General features: G+C 39.5%; 1 long non-coding RNA gene across 1 annotated transcript in view; it reads right to left on the reverse strand.

Moving 5' to 3' along the window:
- Positions 1 to 5,108: 5,108 nt before the first annotated feature.
- The window catches only part of LOC116700970 (uncharacterized), a 17,893-nt gene continuing 17,101 nt past the window's right edge, over positions 5,109 to 5,900 (reverse strand). Inside the window, exon 3 of the long non-coding RNA XR_004334782.1 lies at positions 5,109 to 5,346. This is a non-coding gene — a long non-coding RNA (uncharacterized LOC116700970). The remainder of the gene's footprint in view (positions 5,347 to 5,900) is intronic.

The raw sequence follows: 5,900 nt of genomic DNA on the forward strand, positions 1-5,900 counted from the left end.
GATCCTAGAGAACGATAGACTTTATCGTACGATAAAGTAGATGATAGTACTTTATGTTATTAACCCCTAAGTTCATTTATTGCCGTTATTGTCCTTTAATGTTGTTTATTGTCTCAGACCAGATATTCAGACTTGTCCATGGCCACACGGCGAGCTGCTGCAGAAAGTACAAAAAGTTGAACCATCAAAGTGGTAATCACCCTCCCTCTCTGTGCCACTGCTGCAACATCATTTTGGAAAGTTTTAACCTGTTTGTACCTGTCGTTGAATCTTGGTAGTTGGCAATTGGCAGTTCTGAACGCTTTAGTCTTTAGATATGGCGGGAGGATTTCCAGTTCCTGTTCTCTGGCTCAGGGGCGAACGGAAAAACTTGACTGTTATTTTTAAATTGCCATTGCCAGTGAAGGGTAGGACAATCATAAGGTCTGTTGCCAACACAACTCCAACAGACAGAACCCCCACCACTCTCTATCATAGTGATACAATAGCTGAAGCTTCAAAATGCCCTCCAGGAGAGATCTGTTTGTCCTTCCCACCTCGACTTTGAGTGGAGCCATATATCAGTCTGACATCACAGAATAAGGCATTGGACAAAAACTGGATGCCTCTTGTCCACAGAAGCCCTCATAGAACAGGAAGTGACCAAGTGCTTTACTTTAGTCTGAGTTTACTTTGGGCTTTTTCAACTGCTAAAATGAAGGTTTATTTTAGGAGACTGGAAGATATCACAAATATGCAAATCATATTCAGAACACATGGTCCATGAGTTGTTAAACCACCAGACTCAATTTAAGCCGACCTAACACCAAATGACTTTTCAAACGATTCCACTGTTGCATACTAATTTCCAATAACAGAATGAAATCATGAAGTCTTGCTAGAATTGGGGCGTGCTCCTGTCGTCTCAATCAATTGGTGTAAGATGGTTATAAAACGCAGTCCGAGACAGTCATTTCCCCATCTTGATGTTCAGATAAAATCTAACGTGTTTGATATTATTGTAATTTTTTGTCTTTGTAGTGAAGTTAAATGTTGTAAGCATTGTCACAAATTGGTGCGCTCCCTCCAGCACCAAAAAAAAGGAAGTAGCAAACGACTAGAGCCAGTGTTTTTGGACCACGCTAAGTTAAACGCTAAAGAGGAAAAGATGCAGATTTTCAACCCGTCTGAAGCGGCCATCCAACAGGAGTTCAAGTGGCGGAAAAACGCCGACCTCAGGGTACTGCCACCATTCATCTGCATGTACGGCAGAACAGAAAATCTGCAAACTCGACTGATGGGAGTGCCTTTTTAAATCATATGACTGCACCACTGTACTATAGCTGTACTATAGCTGGTATTGTATGTTCCACTATTTTTATTCCACATAGGGAGGAGGTTGAGGTGGATGGATGGGTCAAACAAACAGGACTTTCACACAGGAGACCGCTGTTTGTTCCATGTGTACAAAAGCAAAAGTCAACGTTGACATCTCAAACAGCGATCCTTTCCTAAACCTGGCCACGTAGTTTTGTTGCATAAACAGCTTCTGCCATGCAGAAATGCACTGAAAATGTGTGCATAACTTTTCTCAAGCTATCAGTCAAACCATTGTTTGAGGATACGTTATTGTTACTAAATGTGTTGCTGCTCTCTGAGTCCCATCTCAGCATGGTTAAGTTGCATTAAAAAATAAATAAATACATATTTTAATTTAACACGGTTAATCAGAATTTTTTTTTTATGAGAAATGCTTAACTGGCTCATTGTGGTCTTAAAATGCACAATAAGACAACTAAATATTAATGAGCATTTATTAAGTGCTTATTTATTGAGTGGAGGAGAGGCAACTGCATACATATTTAAATAGGACTTAGAGGAATTGCTATAGGAATGCAAAAATGGAAGAAGTGTTTTTTCTTTTAAAGGGGTATTTGTATTCATTATAAGCAGTATTTCTTCCATGTTGATAATGGCTGCTTACACACACACACACACACACACACACACACACACACACACACACACACACACACACACACACACACACACACACACACACACACACACACACACACACACACACACACACACACACACACACACACACACACACACACACACACTTTGAAGCATGTACAACAATATCTATGCGGGCGCAAAGACAAAAGTGTTTGATTTTCTTTCAGCTTATCTGTATGACAATCAGGCAGAGCTTGTGTGATTTCACAGGCACTGTATGCACTCTGCTGCAGAGGAGACATGTATTTTTTCTCTGAGACCTAAACACGGTAAAGGCATTCTCTACAAGGGGTACAGTTACACTTATAAATGGCACAACTGAGCAATGCTTTAGAGGCAAGAATCAGATTAAGTATTGATGATGGCATGAAAAGTTCGGAGGCAACCAAAGTGAAAACTGAAATTAATCTTGAGAACATGAATGTCTACCACAAATGTTATGGCAACGCATCCGATAGTTGTTAAGACACGTCACTAAAATAACAAAAAAGTGAACCTGATTGTGATGAACGAGGAAAGGTAATTTGATCCTCAAAATCAGTACGATTCATCCTCTGGCCGCCATGAATCTCTGTATAAAATGCCAGGACAATCCATCAAATAGCTTAGTTGAAATATTTTCAGTCCGGACCAAAGTGGTCGACCAACAGACCGACATTGTCATCCCTCGAGCCTCATCCCTAGCACGGCTAAAAATACACCTTCCAAAACTCATTAATTAACATACTGCATATCATTTATTAAACCTGCACTCAAGCAGAAAAATAAAACTATTTATAGTTTTACAGGGAGGTACTCTATGCAGGGGTTTTCCTGCATAGAGGAATTTCTGGCACCCCCCAGAGAGCTTTTAGCCATGCCCAAAGGAAAAATCACCAGCCCCAAAATGATAAAAATTAGAAATAAAAAAATAGTAATTAAAATCCTCCCTAAAGAGTTATTTAACAACTGTTAAACAAGCAAAACATAAACTTGAACATGAACACGAATCTTAGTTTTATCAACAGAGTCAGGCTGTACCAAACTCTCCCGGTGATTTTTTAAAATATTAATATTCATTTTTTTAACCAGTTTTGTTAATTAGGGTCTCATTTACTCAAGCATAATACATAGAGTTGTTTATCAAATTGTCTGAAATAACAGGTAAATGCATAGATTTCTGTCAAATTAGGTATCACAGACTGCTCTTGCTTACTGCCATACATATTTAAATAATAATATTTAAAGTTTTCATACACTGCATCCATGAATATTATTAACATTAGGGGTAATGGGATATGTTAAAGTTCTGTTTCAGTAGAGAATAGCTTTATTGGCTCTTTGGCATGAATAAAGTTTTTTTTAATCACAGTGTTGAAGCTTGTACAGTGGAAAGCAACCAGTTGGGAACAGAGTCAAAAGGAGATTATTCATTCAACTACAAATATTGGACTATTAATAGAAAATGGACAACATGCCATTCCTGTCAAAAATGCTCTGTTCAGATTTCCTTCTCTCTATGTCTTTCTGTCATCTCCATCCCTTTTTACTGCCCCCCTCCCTCCAACCATCCCCTTCCCTTGTGCGCACAGCTGGTGTGTAATTGGTCAATCTTTGCTCTGGTATGATTGGTGTATGTGACACCAGGCCCCCGGCCCCCCGATGATCTCAGTGACACCTGCGTTTTACACAAGACGACAGTCAAAGACACAAAAACCGGAGAGTTCCCATTAATTATAAAGGGTTAGGCTTGGACATGCATGGGGAGGAAATCTCACTATCAGTGCATGCCAGACACGCTCTCATAGACCTAAAAATAGTTTGGGGAATCTTACAAGAAGTAAAATGCTTAGCCTAGTATAAAAAAGTCACACCAGTATTCTTGAAAAAAATTGTCACTTTCTTTCTTCATAATGCTGAATAAATTAAACAAACATACTGGGGATATAAAATACCTGCATGTGGCTCATTTTGTGCCAATGCATAATTATACCACAAGATTTCTCTGAAAACAGGGCCACGACTCCAGTAAATGCCTGGAAGACACCATGCTTGAGTTTATGCAGCTCTTGCCATAAATAGAAACATGCCACCCCCTGTAGGCTAAAATTTACCCCCGCCCCCTTAAAATTCAAGGCTGCCCTAATCCCTCAGCTGAGCTGAGAGTTGCATAGCACTAAAATGTTACTGGAAGAGAGCGCAATGGCGAATGCTTTGATCCTCCATGACAACATACTAAATGGAGTATATGAAGTGAAGCATATGGCCCGGGATTTCTGCTTTCTACCCACCATGTCGATCTGGCTAAATTTATTGCACTCGTCTCGGTAAAGCTGTGTCTAAACGGCTTGAGCTTTTGGGTGTGCTCCAATGTACACCCACCTCATAGCCATTTGACTTTGTGCGTACTGTGAAAAGAGAGATAATGTGCGTTAGCCCGTGTGTATGTACACACAGTTAGATCCACTATTTAACAGCAGACAGACAGGCAGTATTGCGGTTAATTGGCCTTCTTCACACAGATTGCATATTTGAATTACGAGAGCATAAAGAGATACGTGTGAGAGAAACAATGTCACAATCAATCAAGTTTTTGACAAATATTTTCAACATTTGCTAGATTATTTTGCATTATCAATTCTGACCAATGAGCGGTTTGAGACTCACTCATGTACAAAACTTGAAGTATAGAGTATATGGCATTTAGGCATCACAACATCAAGGAAACGTTTCTCTAATATGTCCGTGATCACTGAATTATGTAAACAGCCATGTACAATTCATGTACACATATGCAGGTGCAATGTTGTAATGTACTGGGGCCTGTTCCAGGAAGGAAGTTTAACAAACTGAGTCTCACCCTGAACTCTGAGTTGATTTACCCTGAGATGGGAACTCTGAGTTTTTGGTTCCAGAACAGCTGATTTGAGTTGGTTAAGTCAACTCAGAGTAGGTTCACTCAGAGTTAAGCGTGTGCTCCACCACTATAAAAAGGCAGCATGACTATGTTTCACCATGGTAACAACCACAATCAAATCGATCGGTGGAAATACTCATGCACCCATATTGCGAGATTGAACATGCATTGTTTTTAAAAAGCAACACAGGGGCTGCTGCATAAGAGAATTTGCGTTGGAGAAAATTGCTTCAAGAGTAAATGCATAAATTCCAATATAGTGTATTAATTTCATATTTAATCCTAAGTATAATATTACTGGTGAAATTGTGTTGAACCTATAATCTGTAAAAGTCCTGGGCCTACTAATCCCATTCTGAGGCTGCAGCACCATCATTAAACAGAATTATAATTCATAATCTTTTATTTCATATGGTTTACATCATTCACCTGCAATACTGTGGAACCTTCTGTTTAATGGCTCTTACTGGTATGTGTCCAGGGAACACTAAAAAAACGTTGAAAAAACGCTTCAGAGCGAGTCACATTCTTCTGACGACGCTTTGCTACACAGTGGCTTCACTAATATGCCCCGCATCAACAATGTTGTAAAGAAAACTGCCGTTTGAAGAGCGTATCCACGATGGGTGACGTTAATGAAATGAGGACAGATAAGGTTATGTACTGGGAAGAAAAACGATACCGCTCATAAATGTAGTCATCTGGAAATGAAAATACATCTACAGTCGGGGCCTCAATATCTCCCGACGTATGTTTACCTCCCTGTGAAGTAATACAGCTTCTTCCATCGACGGGATCGTCGACACAAGGAAATGCCATGTTTTGAAAAATAAAAAGTTTTATAGTCTGCCTAACATGGTTATTAAACCAACATGTTTATTTATTCATGCAGATAAACTGCGCTAAAATGAACCTGATACAGACTGAATGACTGAATGAGGAAATGAAAGAGCGCTGTGTCAGAGGGAAGAGACTGAGAAGAAAACCTGCTCCTGACCAGGTT

Source organism: Etheostoma spectabile, chromosome 13, assembly GCF_008692095.1.
Source record: "Etheostoma spectabile isolate EspeVRDwgs_2016 chromosome 13, UIUC_Espe_1.0, whole genome shotgun sequence".
Classification (NCBI taxonomy): domain Eukaryota; kingdom Metazoa; phylum Chordata; class Actinopteri; order Perciformes; family Percidae; genus Etheostoma; species Etheostoma spectabile.